A 23,375-nucleotide genomic window follows, 5' to 3' on the forward strand; every position below is an offset into this window, starting at 1 on the left:
TGGAGTCCGTGGATCTATTTTTGAAGTTGGTCCACTCGAGTCGACTCGACAATCCTGGGAGTCGACTCGACAATCCTGGGAGTCGACTCGGCGCTCAGAGCCCGAACTCTCGATCTATTGTCTTTTGGCTCGTCCAGTCTTGGAGTCGACTCGAACTGTTCCGGAGTCGACTCGGCTCTCAGTTTCCGAAACTTAGTCTTCTGTGTTTTTAGTGAAGCGCTGCCTTGGAGTCGACTCGAGCTGTCTGGGAGTCGACTTGAATCTCAGAGACAGCAAATTGGTCTTCTGTCTTCTTTGGGGTCGCGGTGTCTCGGAGTCGACTCGTGCAATGCGGGAGTCGACTCGAATCTCAGAGTCCGAAAAACGCTCTCTGACTTTTGCCTTGTGAACTGCTGAGAGTCGACTCTCACTATCTTTGGAGTCGACCTGCCAACCATCGGAGTCGACTCGCGTTCCACAGGAGTCGACTCGAATCTCAGGGTCGAAAACCGCTCTTTGACTTTTCTGCCTGTAACTCCTTGGAGTCGACTCATACTTCTCCGGAGTCGACTCGGTAAACATCGGAGTCGACTCGCGCACTTCAGGAGTCGACTCGCTGACAGATTTTGAGTTGATGCTTTCTGTTTGTCTGTCTGTTCTCAGTTGGAGTCGACTCGTAATGGTCAGGAGTCGACTCGAGCCCGTGCCAGTGATCCTGATACGCTTGGAGTCAACTCGTAATACTCTGGAGTCGACTCGAGTCTCAGACTTTGGTTCAAACTGACTTCTTAACTTATCCAAAATATTATGAACCAAGTCTTGAGACACTTAGACAAGATTTTCACTGAAACACTCAATTGAATTCATTAGTAAACAACATATATACTCTAATGCTTTGAGCTCATCAAAATCAAATAGGGTTTTAATCAATCACTCCACATTGGGCATTCATCCGCTGGAATTGTTGTTGCAGAGCTTGAATGTTCAATTTGGTGTCTATTGGTGCTTCCTCACTTCCGCCTTGAGACATGTTGTAAAAATGAAAAGAACTTCACCACTCCCTCACGTGTTTCACTCAAATATATTTCACTCAATCACTCGTATTTACACACAATGATTTGGCTTTTTCCCTCTGATGATCTCACACACTCTTGCCTTTTACTACTCAATTTTCTCCTAAAAGTTCTTGAGAAAACTAAGGTAAATTTCAAAGCAAAGCAAATGAAAAATCAATACACTTAAAAATACAGATTTTTGAGTGTAGTCAATATGGAAGCAACAAGTGTGAAGAGTTTAGGAATATAAATGATGAGAAGAAATGGATATGAAAAGAAAAGCAAAGAATATGAACAAAAAGCAAATGGATATGAAAAGTTGAATGATGGATATATAGAGATGAAATATGAGAAATAGATGATAATAAAAGGCAAACTTCTCCTTCTTCTTTTCTTTCAAAACATTTAACCTTCTAACTCCTTTTGATCTCCTTTTTTTTGTCTTTTTTTTTTTTTACAACTTCAGTCTCCTCTTTTTATGTTTTCCTTTCAGTAATAGAACCAACAGCAATATCAACAAAGATGAAGCACGAAAAGAAATGGTAGAGAATAGAAATGAAATGGTTATGGATGAAATGATATCAAACGATGCAAAAGGATGAAAAAAATAGAAATGATAGAATATAAAAGCAACTAAGGGATAGGTAACCTGATTGGAAACCTTGGCTCCGATACCAAATGATGCAAACCTCAACGAACCTGCCGTGAGACCCAACAACAATAGTTCGGAAATCAATTCACAGATCGTCCAAAAAGATTAAAAGGAAAGGAATATAGACCCGTTGCTATAAAGAGCAAGAAACCTATATTATCAAAGGATTAGGAATATTGACCCCGTGACTATAGGGAGTCAGAAACCAATATTATCAAGGGTTGGAGGTTCAAGTGGTTGTACTTGAAACTACCGTTTCTACACAAGAACAATAGAGAGAAAATTCTCACAAAAAGATTATATTTCGGAATTGCTTGATTACAAGTGAAAACACCAAGTATTTATAGGCAAAACAAGCCTTGGGTGCATTGAACCAACTAGAAAAACATTAAATGAAAGTTGGTGAAGATGAAAGGAATACTACTTAAAGTCATGGCAGCAATTAATTAACCTTGGGAAGTTGCAGCAAAACTCCCAACCATTTTGACTAGGTTCATCATTCATTTGCAAGCCTCAAAATTGTTCTTCAGCCTTCCAAAAGCCTATGATAAATGCACCATAAAGAGGAATCCGAATTTGAAAGGATTAGACTCTTCTTTTCCATGTTTAGATAATTAATTGGGCTGGATATTGCTGAAATGAACTTGCCACATATTAACCATCTTCAAGTCCAAATCTTCATGTGGACTAGAACCTTCTCCTTGGGCTTGAGTTAATAAAGTTTGGACAGCTTCTTCAAGTTTCTTGGCCCGAGCTCTTGTGATTGGCCCAATTGGAATCTCCACATCATCTTGAGCATCTTCTTTGTCCTTGTCAAAGTCCTTGAGCTGGATCATATCATTCCCCCCTTCTTGAAAAGGATTCGTCCTCGAATCAAGATCTGCATAAAAGGAAGAAAGATCAGAAACATTAAAGGTAGAACTAATATCAAACTCACCTTTAAGATCAATCTTGTGGGCATTGTCATTGATCTTTTCCAGTACTTCATAAGGACCATTCCCACGTGGATTGAGCTTTGATTTTCGTTGGCTAGGGAATCTCTCTTTGCAAAAATGTACCCAAACCAAGTCTCCTAGTTGAAAAATGACTTCCTTTCTTCCTTGATTGGCATGGGCAGTAGCTTGCTCATTTTGTTTAAGGATATGTTGGCATGCTTCTTCATGGATTTTCTTCACCTTTTCAGCTTTCTTCTTCCCATCTAAACTGGTAATCTTGTTAACATGTAAAGGAAGTAAATCCAATGGAGTTAATGGGTTAAAACCATAAACAACTTCAAATGGTGAATAAGAAGTAGAAGAATGCACAGTTCTATTATAAGCAAATTCAATAAAAGGAATGCAATCTTCCCAAGTCTTCAAATTCTTTTTAATTATAGCACGCAACAAAGTACCTAAAGTCCGATTCACAACCTCTGTTTGACCATCTGTTTGAGGGTGACAAGTAGCAGAAAATAACAAAGTTGTTCCCAACTTACCCCACAAAATTCGCCAGAAATGACTAAGGAACTTAACATCCCTATCACTAACAATTGTCTTAGGAAGACCATGAAGACGAACAACTTCCCTAAAAAACAATTCAGCAATATGAACGGCATCATCAGTTTTATGACAAGGGATAAAATGTGCCATTTTAGAAAATTGGTCTACAATAACAAAAATTGAATCTTTTCCCCTTCTAGTTCTAGGTAAACCTAAAACAAAATCCATAGAAACATCAGTCCAAGGGTGACTAGGAATAGGTAAAGCTTTATATAATCCATGTGGTTTCACTCTTGATTTGGCCTTTTTGCAAGTGACACATCTGTTGCAAATTCTGTCAACATCTCTTTTCATGTGAGGCCAAAAGAAATGTTCTTTCAAAATTTCCAGAGTTTTAAAAATACCAAAATGTCCCATTAATCCTCCCTCATGAGACTTTCTGACAAGAAGCTCACGTAAAGAACACTTCGGAACGCAAAGCTTATTTTCCCGAAATAAGTACCCATCTTGCTTGTAAAATTTTCAAAAGGTTTTGTTTCACAAGCTTCAAAAACTGTTGAAAACTCAGAATCTTGTGGGTACAACTCCTTGATATGTTCAAACCCCAAAAAATTTGTTGAAAGACCAGATAGAAGAATATACTTTCTTGATAAAGCATCAGCAACAATATTATTTTTACCTTGCTTGTATTGGACAACATATGGGAACATCTCAATAAACTCAACCCAACGAGCATGCCTTCGATTAAGCTTACCTTGGCTCTTCAAATGCTTCAAAGATTCATAATCGGTGTGAATAACAAACTCCTTTGACCATAGACAGTGTTGCCACGTCTCTAATGCTCTCACCAATGCATAGAGTTCTTTGTCATAGGTGGAGTAGTTCAAGGCAGCTCCGCTCAACTTCTCACTAAAGTAAGCCAAGGGTCTCTTGTCTTGTATTAGGACAGCACCTATACCAATACCAGAAGCATCACATTCGATTTCAAAAGTTTTAGAGAAATCTGGTAAAAGTAATAATGGGCTGCAACTTAGCTTTTCTTTCAAGGTGTTGAATGCTTTCTCTTGTGCTTCACCCCATTTGAATTCAATACTTTTCTTGATGATTTCTGTCAATGGAGCAGCTATAGTGCTTTTGGAACAAACCTTCGGTAGAATCCCGCCAAGCCATGGAAGCTCCTAACTTCGGTGATGGTAGTTGGTGTAGGCCAGTCTTTGATCACCTTTACCTTCTCTTCATCAACTTCTACACCTCTAGTGCTTACAACAAAGCCAAGAAACACAATTTTGTCCAAACAAAATGTACATATCTTAAGGTTAGCATGCAATTGCTCTTTTCTTAGCTCAAGTAAAACATTCTTTAAATGCCCTAAGTGTTCATGCAAGTTCTTGCTGTAAATCAATATGTCATCAAAGTAGACAACCACAAATTTTCCAATAAACTTACGCAAGAAGTGCTGGGTGCATTAGTTAATCCAAAAGGCATAACTAACCACTCATAAAGTCCATGTTTTGTTTTAAAAGTAGTTTTCCACTCATCTCCCTCTTTCATTCGAATTTGATGATATCCAGATTTCAAATCAATTTTAGAAAAGCTAGTGGAACCATGGAGTTCATCAAGCATGTCATCAAGACGGGGAATAGGATAACGATACTTTACCGTTATTTTGTTGATAGTACGGCAGTCAATGCACATCCTCCAAGTTCCATCTTTCTTGGGAACTAGCAAAACTGGAACAGCACATGGGCTCATGCTCTCTCTAACATGACCTTTGTTCATTAACTCTTCAACTTGTCTTTGCAATTCTTTTGCTTCTTCGGGGCTGCATCTATAAGTTGGTCTATTTGGAATTTGGGCACCCAGAACTAGGTCAATTTGATGTTCAATGCCTCTAATTGGTGGCAATCCTGGTGGCATCTCTTCTGGAAAAACATCTTGAAATTTCTGTAAAAGAGATATGGCTGTACTAGGCAAAGAATCATCAAGGTTAGTTGTTGAGAGGTAAGCTTCCTTATACAAGATCAACATCATTGGCTTCTGTGAAACCATAGCTCTCTTAATCTCTCTTTCTTTTGTATAGAAATTTACTTTTTTTTCCTCTTTCTTTTTCTCACTTTTCTTATCAGATTCTTTTGTCACAATTTCTTTTGAACTCTCATTTTCATCCTTACTTTGTTTAGCACTGGTTGCTACGGATTTCTTAATTTGATTTTGCTCTTCAAGAACTTGATGAGGGGGTAAAGGAGCCAAAGTGATGTTTCTGCCATTCTTGGTAAAGCTGTACTTATTTTTGTAACCATCATGGAGGGTACGCCTATCAAATTGCCAAGGTCTTCCAAGCAATATGTGACTTGCTTGCATTGGAACCACATCACAAAGGACTTCATCAGAAAATCTTCCAATGGAAAAAGATAGAAGTACCTGTTTTGTGACTTTTAATTCTCCACTATCATTAAGCCATTGAAGTCGATATGGATGAGGGTGCTTTTGAGTCTTCAACCCTAGCTTGTCCACCATCAGCTTGTTTGCCACATTCATACAACTTCCACCATCAATTATCAAACCACAAACTCTTTCTTTTTTGACATGGCAGCGAGTGTAAAAGATATTCAGATATTCTCACGTTGTTGTTCATCATTGTCTATTTGAGCTTGAACATGGAGGGCTCTAAGAACAACTAAGGCTTGACCAACAACAGCCTGTTCTATATCACTAGCATCTTCAAGTTGTGGCATAGACTCTTTATCATTTTCTTCTTCAGAAACAATATCCCCATTATCTAGCAAAATCATGGTTCTCTTGTTTGGGCATTGAGAAGAAATATGACCAAAGCCTTGACATCGGAAGCATTTAATATCACGATTTTTTTGAGTTTGGTTGGAAGAAGTACCTTTTTCAGATTGTTTGGTCATAGTTTTTTTCTTCTTTAGGCCTAGAAGTAGGCTTTTCTTCTTGTTTTGGAGTAGGACTCCATTTGGACTTCCAATTAGATGAACCAGCAGCTTCATGCTTGGATGATGATCTTCCTCCTCTTTTAAGTTGCCTCTCAACTTTCATAGCCATGTGGACCACATCTTCAATTTCCACATAATGTTGTAGTTCCACAACATTCGCAATCTCACGGTTGAGACCACAACTGAATCTAGCCATTGTTGCCTCTCTATCTTCTTCAACATTGGCACGAATCATGGTTATTTCCATCTCCTTATGGTATTCTTCAATAGATTTTGTTCCCTGTTTAAGACTTTGGAACTTCAAATGTAAGTCTCTATAATAGTGTGAAGGAGCAAACCTTCTCCTCATGGCAGCTTTCATGTCATCCCAATTGTCAATTGGAATCTCTCGGTTTCTTTTTCGATTTAGAACCAATTGGTCCCACCAAACAATTGCATAGTCAGTCAAAGAAACAGCTGCAAGCTTAACTTTTTTTTCCTCCGAATAGTTATGACAATCGAAAACAAGTTCCACTTTTCTTTCCCATTCAATGTAAGCATCAGGATCATTTTTACTTTGAAAAGGTGGGAGAGAAAGTTTAATCGAACCTGTGTTGCGATCAACAACATCTCTATTTTGATGCATGTGCTGGCGATGTCGTCTTGGTCTATGATCTCTTTGTCTTCGTATGGAAGCTAGGGAGGTTTCATCATCAAATTCTTCATTTTCACCTTCATAAGTATCAACATGATCAGCTGGAGGAATGGAGGGACGTCTGTTTTGCCTTCTCCCTCGTGGCATAGCGCCTTGCTGTATTTGATTCACTTGTTGGTCATTATGATCTAATCGTTCTCGGATTTCTTCAAGTTGGGCATTCATCCGCTGGAATTGTTGTTGCAGAGCTTGAATGTTCAATTTGGTGTCTATTGGTGCTTCCTCACTTCCGCCTTGAGACATGTTGTAAAAATGAAAAGAACCTCACCACTCCCTCACGTGTTTCACTCAAATATATTTCACTCAATCACTCGTATTTGCACACAATGATTTGGCTTTTTCCCTATGATGATCTCACACACTCTTGCCTTTTACTACTCAATTTTCTCTTAAAAGTTCTTGAGAAAACTAAGGTAAATTTCATAGCAAAGCAAATGAAAAACCAACACACTTAAAAATACAAATTTTTGAGTGGAGTCAATATGGAAGCAACAAGTGTGAAGAGTTTCAGAACATAAATGATGAGAAGAAATGGTTTTGAAAAGAAAAGCAAAGAATATGAATAGAAAGCAAATGGATATGAAAAGTTGAATGATGGATATATAGAGATGAAACATAAGAAATAGATGATAATAAAAGGCAAACTTCTCCTTCTTCTTTTCTTTCAAAACATTTAACCTTCTAACTCCTTTTGATCTCCTTTTTATTGTCTTTTTTTTTCTTTTTTTCTTCTTTTTTTTTACAACTTCAGTCTCCTCTTTTTATGTTTTCCTTTCAATAATGGAACCAATAGCAATATCAACAAAGATGAAGCACGAAAAAAAATGGGAGAGAATAGGAATGAAATGGTTATGGATGAAATGATATCAAACGATGCAAAAGGATGAAAAAAATATAAATGATAGAATATAAAAGCAAATAAGGGATAGGTAACCTGATTGGAAACCTTGGCTCCGATACCAAATGATGCAAACCTCAACGAACCTGCCGTGAGACCCAACAACAATAGTTTGGAAAATGAATTCACAGATCGTCCAAAAAGGTTAAAAGGGAAGGAATATAGACCCCGTTGCTATAAAGAGCAAGAAACCTATATTATCAAAGGATTAGGAATATTGACCCCGTGAGACCAATATTATCAAGGGTTGGAGGTTCAAGTGGTTGTACTTGAAACTACCGTAAGTTCTACACAAGAACAATAGAGAGAAAATTCTCACAAAAAGATTATATTTCGGAATTGCTTGATTACAAGTAAAAACACCAAGTATTTATGGTGCATTGAACCAACTAGAAAAACATTAAATGAAAGTTGGTGAAGATGAAAGGAATACTACTTAAAGTCTTGGTAGCAATTAATTAACCTTGGGAAGTTGCAGCAAAACTCCCAACCATTTTGACTAGGTTCATCCTTCATTTGCAAGCCTCAAAAATGTCCTTCAGCCTTTCAAAAGCCTATGATAAATGCACCATAAAGAGGAATCCGAATTTGAAAGGATTAGACTCTTCTTTTCCACGTTTAAATAATTAATTAGACTGGATATTGTCAAAATGGACTTGCCACATATTAACCATCTTCAAGTTCAAATCTTCATGTGGACTAGAACCTTCTCCTTGGGCATGAGTTAATAAAGTTTGGACAGCTTCTTGAAGTTTCTTGGCCCGAGCTCTTGTGATTGGCCCAATTGGAATCTCCATATCATCTTGAGCATCTTCTTTATCCTTGTCAAAGTCCTTGTGCTGGATCATATCAGCAGGGCAGCCTTAAACTACCCGACTTATGACAAGGAGTCATATGCATTGGTTCGAGCTTTGGAGACATGGCAGCACTACCTATGGCCTAAGGAGTTTGTAATTCACACCGATCATGCCTTTTAAAAAGGCATGCTCATTGGGTAGAGTTCATTGAGACGCTTCCATATGTCATCCAGTATAAGCAAGGTAAGGAGAATGTGGCCGCTGACGCACTTTCTCACAGGTATGCATTACTCTCAACACTTGATGCAAAATTGCTTGAATTTGAACACATTAAAAGTTTATATATTGATGACCATGAATTTTGTGAAGAGTACCAGGCTTGTGAGAAAAATGCTTGTGGTAAGTTCTTTAGACATGATGGTTTCTTGTTTCTAAAAAATAAGTTATGTGTGCCTAACTATTTTTTGAGGGATTTGTTAGTGCAGGAATCCCATGGAGGGGGATTAATGGGACATTTTGGAGTAGCTAAGACCTTAGCTGTTTTGCAGGAACACTTCTATTGGCCACACATGAAACGAGATGTTGAGCGGATTTGTGGTAGATGTGTTATATGTAGGCAAGCTAAATCCAGAGTGCAGCCCAACGGCTTGTATGCTCCTTTGCCCATTCATAGTGAGCCTTGGATTGATATTTCAATGGACTTTGTGTTAGGATTACCTAGAACTAAACGTGGAAGAGATTCGATTTTTGCGGTTGTGGATAGATTTTCTAAGATGGCACCATTTATTCCATGTCACAAAATGGATGATGCTTCGCATGTTGCTCATTTGTTCTTTAGGGAGATTGTGAGATTACATGGCATGCCTAGAACCATTGTTTCGGATAGAGATGCTAAGTTCTTGAGCTACTTTTGGAAGACTTTGTGGTGTAAGCTAGGTACCAAGCTTTTGTTTTCTACTACTTGTCACCCACAAACTGATGGTCAAACCGAAGTAGTGAATAGGACTTTGTCTACTTTGTTGAGGGCTATGATTAAAAAGAACAACAAAACATGGGAGGATTGTTTGGCACACATTGAGTTTGCTTATAATCGTGCTATTCATTCTGCTACAAAGTTTTCACCGTTTGAAATTGTTTATGGTTTTAATCCTTTGACTCCATTGGATGGAAAGAAAAAGGCTGAATTTGTGAAGCAGATACATGGGAAGGCAAGGCTCAATATAGAGAGGAGAACAGAGCAATATGCAAAACAAGCCAACAAAGGGCGACATAAGCTGATTTTTGAACCCGAAGATTGGGTTTGGTTGCATATGAGAAAAGAGAGATTTCTGGTGCAAAGACGTTCCAAACTTCTTCCAAGAGGGGATGGTCCTTTCCAAGTCTAGAGCGCATCAATGACAACGCTTACAAGCTAGATTTGCTTGGTGAGTACAATGTTAGTGCTGCTTTCAATATTACTGATTTGAGTCCTTTTGATGTAGGTGATGATTTGGGGGCAAATCCTTTTCATGAGGAGGGGAATGATGCAAATAATGGCATGACTACAAAGGAACCCGTTCAAGTTCCAACTGGGCCGGTTACAAGAGCACGAGCTAAAGTGTTCAAGGAGGCATTAAACGGGCTGGTTAAAGAAGTTTGGGCTCAAGCAAATTTGTGGAGGTCCATTGAAGGTGATGAACATGTTCCACAAGGCTGGAATTCCATAATTCAAGCTGTGGAATAATCCGGAAGAAATCCTCAAAGATTGTAGCACAATTGTTGTATTATTGGGGCTTAGTTTCCATCCTTGGTTGCTTTCCTGTTTTGACTCATCAAGGAGAATAAGTGGCTGCAATTGCAAGCAACCTTTTCAAGACAGCTCATTTACTTTCCTTATTTGATATTTTAGGTTCATAATTTCGGTTTTGTAAGAAGAAAGGAATCAGAAAATTCCTTGTTTCCTTTTTAGTTGGTTAGGCGAATTTAAGGCAGCCTATTTTGGGGTTTTCTTTTTTTCGCAGCTGCAAATTCGCGGACCTTTTGTATTTAAAAAGCCTTTGGCTTATTGGAAGTGGCAGATCATATTTTTTCAGAAATTTTATGAGTTTTTATTTTCTTTGGTTCTTTGAAGGACTATTCGAACTGATCGAAATTTTCCGTGGCATTCATCATCGACTTATCAAGCGGATTTCCACTACCGTTTGTGGCATCTTCCTTATTATACCAAGGTTCTTGCTTCGCATTAAACAATGGGTTGAGGTCAAATATTCCAAGATTCTTGTTTTTGTTGAAGCAACGGGTCGAGATCTCCCAACCAAACCTAATCGTGGGCATTCTTGGGTTCCCCTATTGTTTGACGTGTCTCGTTATTCTTGACGCGGTTCGCAACATTTGGTATCAGGGCCAAGGATTTCTCATCTTACATTTGCCAATCCCATTTAAATTTAGTTTCCTTTTTCTTGTCTGGCCGAATCTGTTGTGGCCGAATTGGTTTTAGCCCTAAGTTCGAATTTTGTTGTTTCCTTGTGCCTTAATTCCGTGTTCTTTAGCTTTCCAAATTCGGTTTGAGATATCATAGTTTGGCCGAATTTCTTTCTTTACCCATTCCGATCATAATCTATTTGTTCTAATTTTATTTCGAAATCTTTTTCTGTTATTAACGAAAGAAAGAACCTAATCATCAAAAAAAAAAAGACTCGACAAAAAAATTTTCGTTTGATTTCCCCCATTTTGGTTCCAATAAGCCCGAAAATCATCTCACCCCAAGGACCAAAAAAAAAAATTTGTGGAAATTCTGCTGAATTGTGCTTCTGAAAATCATTACATATCTCTTGTTTTCTTACTTTTGAACTTTAATTCCCTTGGTTCTTGGGGAATTGTTGCTGGAAAGAGGATTATCGAGTGGAAAAAGGGAAGAATGGAATCATGTCTCACAATAGTGCCGAAGGTGCTATGGGAGTGGCTGATCCAAAGCTGTTTATGGAGGCGATGATGGGTGAGATGAGGCGTATAATGAGGTTGGAGTTAGAGCAGGTTCATGAGCGGATGGATCGGATGAAGAATACACGTTTGGAGCAGCCACGAGACGCTCCTAATTTGCATAGGAGGGAAAGAGTCCAACATCGGGGAGTGAGAGATGAAGATGGAGAGTATTATGGGGCTGGTTTTGATGAAGAAGAAGATCGGGATTCGGTTGTTGGAAATAGGAGATATGGAGGGCGGTTTAGAGAAGATAGGAATCGGGAAGATAACAACTTGGGTAGTATTAAGAAGAAAATTCCAGCATTTCAAGGAAGAAACAACCCCAAGGGTTCTCTTGAGTGGGAGAAAAAGGTAGAGTTAGGGTTCGATTGCCACAACTACTCCAAAATGAAGAAGGTAAAACTTGCCGCCATTGTATTTTCTGACTATGCTATTGAGTGGTGGGATCAGTCAGTGTTGAACCAGCGGCAAAATACGGAACGACCGGTAGAGACGTGGGAAGAGATGAAAATAGTGATGAGGAAGCGGTTTGTGCCCAGCCATTACCTCCGGGAGTCGTACAATAAATTGTAAACGCTCAGACAAGGTAACCGAATCGTGGAGGATTATCATCAAGACATGGAGATTGCTTTGATCCGGGCTAATATCGAAGAAGACCGAGAGGCTACTATGGCTAGGTTCTTGAATGGCTTGAATCAAGAAATTCATGATAGGGTGGAGATGCAGCATTATGTGGAGTTGGAGGATATGGTGCACATGGCCATCAAGGTGGAGCAACAACTCCAGAGGAGGGGTGGTACACGTGCATCCCATAATTCGAGTTTTTCCCTATGGAAACCGAGTCATGTGAAGAAAGAGGAGAAACCAGCTGCAAAACCCAAATTCGAGCCAAAACCAGAAACAACCAACCATGGCATTCAAGGTAAATCTGACCCTTCCACTTCTCAAAACCGTGACATTAAGTGTTTTAAATGTCAAGGCAGGGGTCACATAGCAAGTCAATGCCCGAACAAAAGAGTCATGGTGATAAGGGGTAATGGAGAGATCGAAACCGACGACGAGTCCGATACCGACTCTATGCCACCATTGGAGGACGTGGATGATGAAGAATATGCGGTCCAAGGTGAATTGTTGGTGTCAAGAAGACTCCTAAGCTTGCAAGCAAAAGAAGTGGAAGAAGTGCAGCGGGAGAACATCTTTCATACTAGGTGCTATATCAAAGACAAGGTATGTAGTATGATTGTTGATGGAGGAAGTTGTACTAATGTTGCAAGCACAACCTTGGTGGATAAATTAGGACTGCCCATACTGAAACATCCTAGGCCGTACAAGTTACAATGGCTGAATGATAGTGGCGAGGTAAAGGTGAATAAGCAGGTTTTGGTTTCATTCCGCATCGGAAAATATGAAGATGAAGTTTTGTGTGATGTAGCTCCGATGCAAGCTGGACATTTACTATTAGGCCGACCGTGGCAATTCGATCGGAGAGTTAAGCATGATGACTTCACCAACAAATACTCGTTCGTGCTCGACCAAAAACCCATCACTCTTGTACCGATGACACCGAAACTGGTTTATGACGATCAAGTGAGGTTGCAGAAAGAGAGTGATAAAAAAAAAGAGAGTGAGCAAAAGAAAAAGAGTGAAAATCGGAGAGTGGCTGAGCAAAATGAGAGAGAAAAAGAAAATCAAAATTTAGCCATTGAGAGAAATTCAGAGAAAAGACAAAAGAATTTCTATGCAAAAGTGAGTGAGATTAAGCGATTAATGTAATCAAATCTGCTGATGATTGTAGTTTTGTACAAGGAGGCATTTTTAAACACTAACGAACCTGACCCTCCCTGCTTTGCCCAGTTCTGTTGTTTCTCTTTTGCAGGAATTTGAGGATGTCTTTCCTGAGGAAATACCACATGGATTACCACCAATTCGAGAAATTGAACATCAAATTGACTTTGTTCCCGGTGCGACAATTCCAAACCGACCAGCCTATAGGAGCAATCCTGAGGAGACAAAGGAGCTTCAACGGCAGGTAGGTGAGTTGTTGGAGAAGGGGTACGTGAAGGAGAGCATGAGTCCGCACGCCATTCCAGTTTTACTTGTACCTAAGAAGGATGGGACGTGGAGAATGCGCATTGATTGCCGAGCCATCAACAACATAACGGTAAAGTATCGTCATCCTATTCCTCGGTTACATGACATGTTAGATGAGTTGCATGGTTCTTGTGTGTTTTCGAAGATTGATTTAAAGAGTGGTTATCATCAGATTAGAATGAAAGAAGGAGATGAAAGGAAAACTGCTTTTAAAAAAAAATATGGTTTGTACGAATGGTTAGTTATGCCTTTTGGTTTGACTAATGCACCAAGCACCTTTATGAGACTTATGAATCATGTTTTGCGTGCATTTATAGGCAGGTTTGTTGTTGTCTATTTTGATGATATACTCATTTGTAGCAAAAACTTGGATGATCATGTTGTACATTTGAAATCGGTTTTAGATGTACCTAGGAAAGAAAACTTATTTGCTACAAGTTTTTGCGCCGATAAGCTTGTATTTCTGCGATTTGTTGTTAGTGCACAAGGCTTATAGGTTGATGAAGAGAAGGTACGAGCAATCCAAGAGAGGCCGAGTCCCACAGTGTAGGCAATGTTCGTAGTTTTCATGGACTTGCTAATTTTTACTGGCGGTTTGTGAAGGACTTTAGTAGCATAGCCGCACCACTTACCGAAGTGACCAAGAAGAACGTCGGATTTAGATGGGGGGAAGAACAAGAGAAGGCGTTTTAGCTAATCCAAGAGAAGCTAACCAACGCCCCCTTATTGTCTTTACCTAACTTTTCTAAAACGTTTGAGTTTGAATGTGATGCTTCAGGTATTGGTATAGGCACAGTTCTTATGCATGAGGGACGACCAATTGCTTACTTCAGCGAGAAATTAAGCGGGGCAGCCTTAAACTACCCGACTTATGACAAGGAGTCGTATGCATTGGTTCGAGCTTTGGAGACATGGCAGCACTACCTATGGCCTAAGGAGTTCGTAATTCACACCGATCATGAGTCCTTGAAACACTTGAAGGGCCAACGCAAGCTAAATAGAAGGCATGCTCATTGGGTAGAGTTCATTGAGACGTTTCTATATGTCATCCGATATAAGCAAGGTAAGGAGAATGTGGCCGCCGACGCACTTTCTCACAAGTATGCATTACTCTCCACACTTGATGCAAAATTGCTTGGATTTGAACACATTAAAAGTTTATACATTGATGACCATGAATTTTGTGAAGAGTACCAGGCTTGTGAGAAAAACGCTTGTGGTAAGTTCTTTAGACATGATGGGTTCTTGTTTCTAGAAAATAAGTTATGTGTGCCTAACTGTTCTTTGAGGGATTTGTTAGTGCAGGAATCCCATGGAGGGGGATTAATGGGACATTTTGGAGTAGCTAAGACCTTAGTTGTTTTGCAGGAACACTTCTATTGGCCACACATGAAATGAGATGTTGAGCGGATTTGTGGTAGATGTGTTACATGTAGGCAAGCTAAATCCAGAGTGCAGCCCAACGGTTTGTATGCTCCTTTGCCCATTCCCAGTGAGCCTTGGATTGATATTTTCAATGGACTTTGTGTTAGGATTACCTAGGACTAAACGCGGAAGAGATTCGATTTTTCTGGGTGTGGATAGATTTTCTAAGATGGAACCCTTTATTCCATATCACAAAACGGATGATGCTTCGCATGTTGCTCATTTGTTTTTTAGGGAGATTGTGAGATTACATGGCATGCCTAGAACCATTGTTTCGGATAGAGATGCTAAGTTCTTGAGCTACGTTTGGAAGACTTTGTGGTGTAAGCTAGGTACCAAGCTTTTGTTTTCTACTACTTGTCACCCACAAACTGATGGTCAAACCGAAGTAGTGAATAGGACTTTGTCTACTTTGTTGAGGGCTATGATTAAAAAGAACAACAAAACATGGGAGGATTGTATGCCACACGTTGAGTTTGCTTATAATCGTGCTATTCATTCTGCTACAAAGTTTTCACCGTTTGAAATTGTTTATGGTTTTAATCCTTTGACTCCATTGGATTTATCTCCATTACCTATTTCTGATTGTGTTAATTTGGATGGAAAGAAAAAGGCTGAATTTGTGAAGCAGATACATGAGAAGGCAAGGCTCAATATAGAGAGGAGAACAGAGCAATATGCAAAACAAGCCAACAAAGGGCGACATAAGCTGATTTTTGAACCCGAAGATTGGGTTTGGTTGCATATGAGAAAAGAGAGATTTCCGGCGCAAAGACGTTCCAAACTGCTTCCAAGAGGGGATGGTCATTTCCAAGTCTAAAGCGCATCAATGACAACGCTTACAAGCTAGATTTGCTCGGTGAGTACAATGCTAGTGCTGCTTTCAATATTACTGATTTGAGTTCTTTTGATGTAGGTGATGATTTGAGGGCAAATCTTTTTCATGAGGAGGGGAATGATGCAAATAATAGCATGACTACAAAGGAACCCGTTCAAGTTCCAACTGGGCCGGTTACAAGAGCACGAGCTAAAGTGTTCAAGGAGGCATTAAACGGGCTGGTTAAAGAAGTTTGGGCTCAAGCAAATTTGTGGAGGTCCATTGAAGGTGATGAACATGTTCCACAAGGCTCGAATTCCATAATTCAAGCTATGGAATAATCCGGAAGAAATCCTTAAAGATTGTAGCACAATTGGCGTGTTATTGGGGCTTAGTTTCCATCCTTGGTTGCTTTCCCGTTTTGACTCATCAAGGAGAATAAGTAGCTGCAATTTCAAGCAACCTTTTCAAGACAGCTCATTTACTTTCCTTATTTGATATTATAGGTTCATAATTTCGGTTTTGTAAGAGAAAGGAATCAGAAAATTCCTTGTTTCCTTTTTAGTTGGTTAGGCGAATTTAAGGCAGCCTATTTTGGGGGGTTTTTTTTCGGAGCTGCAAATTCGTGGACCTTTTGTATTTAAAAAGCCTTTCGCTTATTGGAAGTGGCAGATCATATTTTTTCAGAAAATTTATGAGTTTTTATTTTCTTTGGCTCTTTGAAGGACTATTCGAACTTATCGGATTTTCCGTGGCGTTCATCATCGACTTATCAAGCGAATTCCCACTACCGTTTGTGGCGTCTTCCTTATTATACCAAGGTTCTTGTTCCACATTAAACAATGGGTTGAGGTCAAATATTCCAAGGTTCTTGTTTTTGTTGAAGCAGCGGGTCGAGGGCATTCTTGGGTTCCCCTATTGTTTGACATGTCTCGTTATTCTTGACGCGGTTCGCAACATTTGGTATCAGGGCCAAGGATTTCTCGTCTCAAGTTTGCCAATCCCATTTAAATTTAGTTTCCTATTTCTTGTCTGGCCGAATCTGTTGTGGCCGAATTGGTTTTAGCCCTAAGTTCGAATTTTGTTGTTTCCTTGTGCCTTAATTCCGTGTTCTTTAGCTTTCCAAATTCGGTTTGACATATCATAGTTTGGCCGAATTTCTTTCTTTACCCATTCCGATCGTAATCTGTTTGTTCTAATTTTATTTCGAAATCTTTTTCTGTTATTAACGAAAGAAAGAACCTAATCATCAAAAAAAAAAAAAGATTTGACAAAAAAAAATTTCGTTTGATTTCCCCCATTTTGGTTCCAATAAGCCCGAAAATCATCTCACCCCAAAGACCAAAAAAAAAAATTCGTGGAAATTTTGCTGAATTGTGCTTCTAAAAATCATTACATATCCCTTGTTTTCTTACTTTTGAACTTGAATTCCCTTGGTTCTTGGTGAATTGTTGCTGGAAAGAGGATTATCGAGTGGAAAAAGGGAAGAATGGAATCATGTCTCACAATAGTGCCGAAGGTGTTACGGGAGTGGCTGATCCAAAGCTGTTTATGGAGGCGATGATGGGTGAGATGAGGCGTATAATGAGGTTGGAGTTAGAGCAGGTTCATGAGCGGATGGATCCGATGAAGAATACACATTTGGAGCAGCCACGAAACGCTCCTAATTTGCGTAGGAGGGAAAGAGTCCAACATCGGGGAGTGAGAGATGAAGATGGAGAGTATTATGGGGCTGGTTTTGATGAAGAAGAAGATCAGGATTCGGTTGTTGGAAATAGGAGATATGGAGGGCGGGTTAGAGAAGATAGGAATCGGGAAGATAACAACTTGGGTAGTATTAAGATGAAAATTCCCGCGTTTCAAGGAAGAAACGACCCCAAGGCTTATCTTGAGTGGAAGAAAAAGGTAGAGTTAGTGTTCGATTGCCACAACTACTCCAAAATGAAGATGGTAAAACTTGCCGCCATTATATTTTCTGACTATGCTATTGAGTGGTGGGATCAGTCAGTGTTGAACCAGCGGCGAAATAGGGAACGACCGGTAGAGACTTGGGAAGAGATGAAAATAGTGATGAGGAAGCGGTTTGTGCCCAGCCATTACCTCCGGGAGTCGTACAATAAATTATAAACGCTCAGACAAGGCAACCGAATTGTGGAGGATTATCATCAAGACATGGAGATTGCTTTGATCCGGGCTAATATCGAAGAAGACCGAGAGGCTACTATGGCTAGGTTCTTGAATGGCTTGAATCAAGAAATTCATGATAGGGTGGAGATGCAGCATTATGTGGAGTTGGAGGATATGGTGCACATAGCCATCAAGGTGGAGCAACAACTCCAGAGGAGGGGTGGTACACGTGCATCCCATAATTCGGGTTTTTCCCTATGGAAACCGAGTCATGTGAAGAAAGAGGAGAAACCAGCTGCAAAACCCAAATTCGAGCCAAAACTAGAAACAACCAACCATGGCACTCAAGGTAAATCTGACCCTTCCACTTCTCGAAACCGTGACATTAAGTATTTTAAATGTCAAGGCAGGGGTCACATAACAAGTCAATGCCCGAACAAAAGAGTCATGGTGATAAGGGGTAATGGAGAGATCGAAACCGACGACAAGTCCGATACCGACTCTATGCCACCATTGGAGGACGTGGATGATGAAGAATATGCGGTCTAAGGTGAATTGTTGGTGTCAAGAAGACTCCTAAGCTTGCAAGCAAAAGAAGTGGAAGAAGTGCAGCGGGAGAACATCTTTCATACTAGGTGCTATATCAAAGACAAGGTATGTAGTATGATTATTGAAGGAGGAAGTTGTACTAATGTTGCAAGCACAACCTTGGTGGATAAATTAGGACTGCCCATACTGAAACATCCTAGGCCGTACAAGTTACAATGGCTGAATGATAGTGGCGAGGTAAAGGTGAATAAGCAGGTTTTGGTTTCATTCCGCATCGGAAAATATGAAGATGAAGTTTTGTGTGATGTAGCTCCGATGCAAGCTGGACATTTACTATTAGGCCGACCGTGGCAATTCGATCGGAGAGTTAAGCATGATGACTTCACCAACAAATACTCGTTCGTGCTCGACCAAAAACCCATCACTCTTGTACCGATGACACCGAAACTGATTTATGACGATCAAGTGAGGTTGCAACATGAGAGTGATAAAAAAAAAGAGAGTGAGCAAAAGAAAAAGAGTGAAAATCGGAGAGTGGCTGAGCAAAATGAGAGAGAAAAAGAAAATCAAAATTTAGCCATTGAGAGAAATTCAGAGAAAAAACAAAAGAATTTCTATGCAAAAGTGAGTGAGATTAAGCGATTAATGTAATCAAATCGGCTGATGATTGTAGTTTTGTACAAGGAGGCATTTTTAAACACTAACGAACCTGACCCTGCTTTGCCCAGTTCTGTTGTTTCTCTTTTGCAGGAATTTGAGGATGTCTTTCCTGAGGAAACACCACATGGATTACCACCAATTCGAGGAATTGAACATCAAATTGACTTTGTTCCCGGTGCGACAATTCCAAACCGACCAGCCTATAGGAGCAATCCTGAGGAGACAAAGGAGCTTCAACGGCAGGTAGGTGAGTTGTTGGAGAAGGGGTACGTGAAGGAGAGCATGAGTCCGCACGCCATTCCAGTTTTACTTGTACCTAAGAAGGATGGGACGTGGAGAATGCGCATTGATTGCCGAGCCATCACAACATAACGGTAAAGTATCGTCATCCTATTCCTCGGTTACATGACATGTTAGATGAGTTGCATGGTTCTTGTGTGTTTTCGAAGATTGATTTAAAGAGTGGTTATCATCAGATTAGAATGAAAGAAGGAGATGAAAGGAAAACTGCTTTTAAAAAAAAATATGGTTTGTACGAATGGTTAGTTATGCCTTTTGGTTTGACTAATGCACCAAGCACTTTTCTGAGACTTATGAATCATGTTTTGCGTGCATTTATAGGCAGGTTTGTTGTTGTCTATTTTGATGATATACTTATTTATAGCAAAAACTTGGATGATCATGTTGTACATTTGAAATCGGTTTTAGATGTGCCTAGGAAAGAAAAGTTATTTGCTAACATGAAGAAGTGTACTTTTTGCGCCGATAAGCTTGTATTTCTGCGATTTGTTGTTAGTGCACAAGGCTTATAGGTTGATGAAGAGAAGGTACGAGCAATCCAAGAGAGGCCGAGTCCCACAGCGTAGGCAATGTTCGTAGTTTTCATGGACTTGCTAATTTTTACCGGCGGTTTGTGAAGGACTTTAGTAGCATAGCCGCACCACTTACCGAGGTGACCAAGAAGAACGTCGGATTTAGATGGGGGGAAGAACAAGAGAAGGCGTTTCAGCTAATCAAAGAGAAGCTAACCAACGCCCCCTTATTGTCTTTACCTAACTTTTCTAAAACATTTGAGTTTGAATGTGATGCTTCAGGTATTGGTATAGGCACAGTTCTTATGCATGAGGGACGACCAATTGCTTACTTCAGCGAGAAATTAAGCGGGGCAGCCTTAAACTACCCGACTTATGACAAGGAGTCGTATGCATTGGTTCGAGCTTTGGAGACATGGCAGCACTACCTATGGCCTAAGGAGTTCGTAATTCACACCGATCATGAGTCCTTGAAACACTTGAAGGGCCAACACAAGCTAAATAGAAGGCATGCTCATTGGGTAGAGTTCATTGAGACGTTTCCATATGTCATCCGATATAAGCAAGGTAAGGAGAATGTGGCCGCCGACGCACTTTCTCACAGGTATGCATTACTCTCCACACTTGATGCAAAATTGCTTGGATTTGAACACATTAAAAGTTTATACATTGATGACCATGAATTTTGTGAAGAGTACCAGGCTTGTGAGAAAAACGCTTGTGGTAAGTTCTTTAGACATGATGGGTTCTTGTTTCGAGAAAATAAGTTATGTGTGCCTAACTGTTCTTTGAGGGATTTGTTAGTGCAGGAATCCCATGGAGGGGGATTAATGGGACATTTTGGAGTAGCTAAGACCTTAGCTGTTTTGCAGGAACACTTCTATTGGCCACACATGAAATGAGATGTTGAGCGGATTTGTGGTAGATGTGTTACATGTAGGCAAGCTAAATCCAGAGTGCAGCCCAACGGTTTGTATGCTCCTTTGCCCATTCCCAGTGAGCCTTGGATTGATATTTTCAATGGACTTTGTGTTAGGATTACCTAGGACTAAACGCGGAAGAGATTCGATTTTTCTGGGTGTGGATAGATTTTCTAAGATGGAACCCTTTATTCCATATCACAAAACGGATGATGCTTCGCATGTTGCTCATTTGTTTTTTAGGAAGATTGTGAGATTACATGGCATGCCTAGAACCATTGTTTCGGATAGAGATGCTAAGTTCTTGAGCTACTTTTGGAAGACTTTGTGGTGTAAGCTAGGTACCAAGCTTTTGTTTCTACTACTTGTCACCCACAAACTGATGGTCAAACCGAAGTAGTGAATAGGACTTTGTCTACTTTGTTGAGGGCTGTGATTAAAAAGAACAACAAAACATGGGAGGATTGTATGCCACACGTTGAGTTTGCTTATAATCGTGCTATTCATTCTGCTACAAAGTTTTCACCGTTTGAAATTGTTTATGGTTTTAATCCTTTGACTCCATTGGATTTATCTCCATTACCTATTTCTGAGTGTGTTAATTTGGATGGAAAGAAAAAGGCTGAATTTGTGAAGCAGATACATGAGAAGGCAAGGCTCAATATAGAGAGGAGAACAGAGCAATATGCAAAACAAGCCAACAAAGGGCGACATAAGCTGATTTTTGAACCCGAAGATTGGGTTTGGTTGCATATGAGAAAAGAGAGATTTCCGGCGCAAAGACGTTCCAAACTGCTTCCAAGAGGGGATGGTCATTTCCAAGTCTAAAGCGCATCAATGACAACGCTTACAAGCTAGATTTGCTCGGTGAGTACAATGCTAGTGCTGCTTTCAATATTACTGATTTGAGTTCTTTTGATGTAGGTGATGATTTGAGGGCAAATCTTTTTCATGAGGAGGGGAATGATGCAAATAATAGCATGACTACAAAGGAACCCGTTCAAGTTCCAACTGGGCCGGTTACAAGAGCACGAGCTAAAGTGTTCAAGGAGGCATTAAACGGGCTGGTTAAAGAAGTTTGGGCTCAAGCAAATTTGTGGAGGTCCATTGAAGGTGATGAACATGTTCCACAAGGCTCGAATTCCATAATTCAAGCTATGGAATAATCCGGAAGAAATCCTTAAAGATTGTAGCACAATTGGCGTGTTATTGGGGCTTAGTTTCCATCCTTGGTTGCTTTCCTGTTTTGACTCATCAAGGAGAATAAGTAGCTGCAATTTCAAGCAACCTTTTCAAGACAGTTCATTTACTTTCCTTATTTGATATTTTAGGTTCATAATTTCGGTTTTGTAAGAAGAAAGGAATCAGAAAATTCCTTGTTTCTTTTTTAGTTGGTTAGGCGAATTTAAGGCAGCCTATTTTGGGGGGTTTTTTTTTCGCAGCTGCAAATTCGTGGACCTTTTGTATTTAAAAAGCCTTTCGCTTATTGGAAGTGGCAGATCATATTTTTTCAGAAAATTTATGAGTTTTTATTTTCTTTGGTTCTTTGAAGGACTATTCGAACTTATCGGATTTTCCGTGGCGTTCATCATCGACTTATCAAGCGGATTCCCACTACCGTTTGTGGCGTCTTCCTTATTATACCAAGGTTCTTGTTTTGCATTAAACAATGGGTTGAGGTCAAATATTCCAAGGTTCTTGTTTTTGTTGAAGCAACGGGTCGAGGGCATTCTTGGGTTCCTCTATTGTTTGACGTGTCTCGTTATTCTTGACGCGGTTCGCAACATTTGGTATCAGGGCTAAGGATTTCTCGTCTCAAGTTTGCCAATCCCATTTAAATTTAGTTTCCTTTTTCTTGTCTGGCCGAATCTGTTGTGGCCGAATTGGTTTTAGCCCTAAGTTCGAATTTTGTTGTTTCCTTGTGCCTTAATTCCGTGTTCTTTAGCTTTCCAAATTCGGTTTGACATATCATAGTTTGGCCGAATTTCTTTCTTTACCCATTCCGATCGTAATCTGTTTGTTCTAATTTTATTTCGAAATCTTTTTCTGTTATTAACGAAAGAAAGAATCTAATCATCAAAAAAAAAAAAGATTTGACAAAAAAAATTTCGTTTGATTTCCCCCATTTTGGTTCCAATAAGCCCGAAAATCATCTCACCCCAAAGACCAAAAAAAAAAATTCGTGGAAATTTTGCTGAATTGTGCTTCTAAAAATCATTACATATCCCTTGTTTTCTTACTTTTGAACTTGAATTCCCTTGGTTCTTGGTGAATTGTTGCTGGAAAGAGGATTATCGAGTGGAAAAAGGGAAGAATGGAATCATGTCTCACAATAGTGCCGAAGGTGTTACGGGAGTGGCTGATCCAAAGCTGTTTATGGAGGCGATGATGGGTGAGATGAGGCGTATAATGAGGTTGGAGTTAGAGCAGGTTCATGAGCGGATGGATCCGATGAAGAATACACGTTTGGAGCAGCCATGAAACGCTCCTAATTTGCGTAGGAGGG

At 39.8% G+C, this 23,375-nt stretch overlaps 2 pseudogenes; both read left to right on the forward strand.

Annotated features, from left to right (window-relative positions):
• Positions 1 to 11,438: 11,438 nt before the first annotated feature.
• On the forward strand, positions 11,439 to 16,142 carry LOC149753345 (uncharacterized; annotated as a pseudogene).
• A 1,043-nt stretch (positions 16,143 to 17,185) lies between these two features.
• On the forward strand, positions 17,186 to 23,350 carry LOC149753346 (uncharacterized; annotated as a pseudogene).
• The last annotated feature ends 25 nt before the right edge of the window (positions 23,351 to 23,375 follow it).

The sequence above is a fragment of the Phoenix dactylifera genome, chromosome 6 (genome assembly GCF_051530095.1).
Source record: "Phoenix dactylifera cultivar Ajwa chromosome 6, Ajwa_hap1_PhDact_Kaust_v1.1, whole genome shotgun sequence".
Taxonomy (NCBI): Eukaryota; Viridiplantae; Streptophyta; class Magnoliopsida; order Arecales; family Arecaceae; genus Phoenix; species Phoenix dactylifera.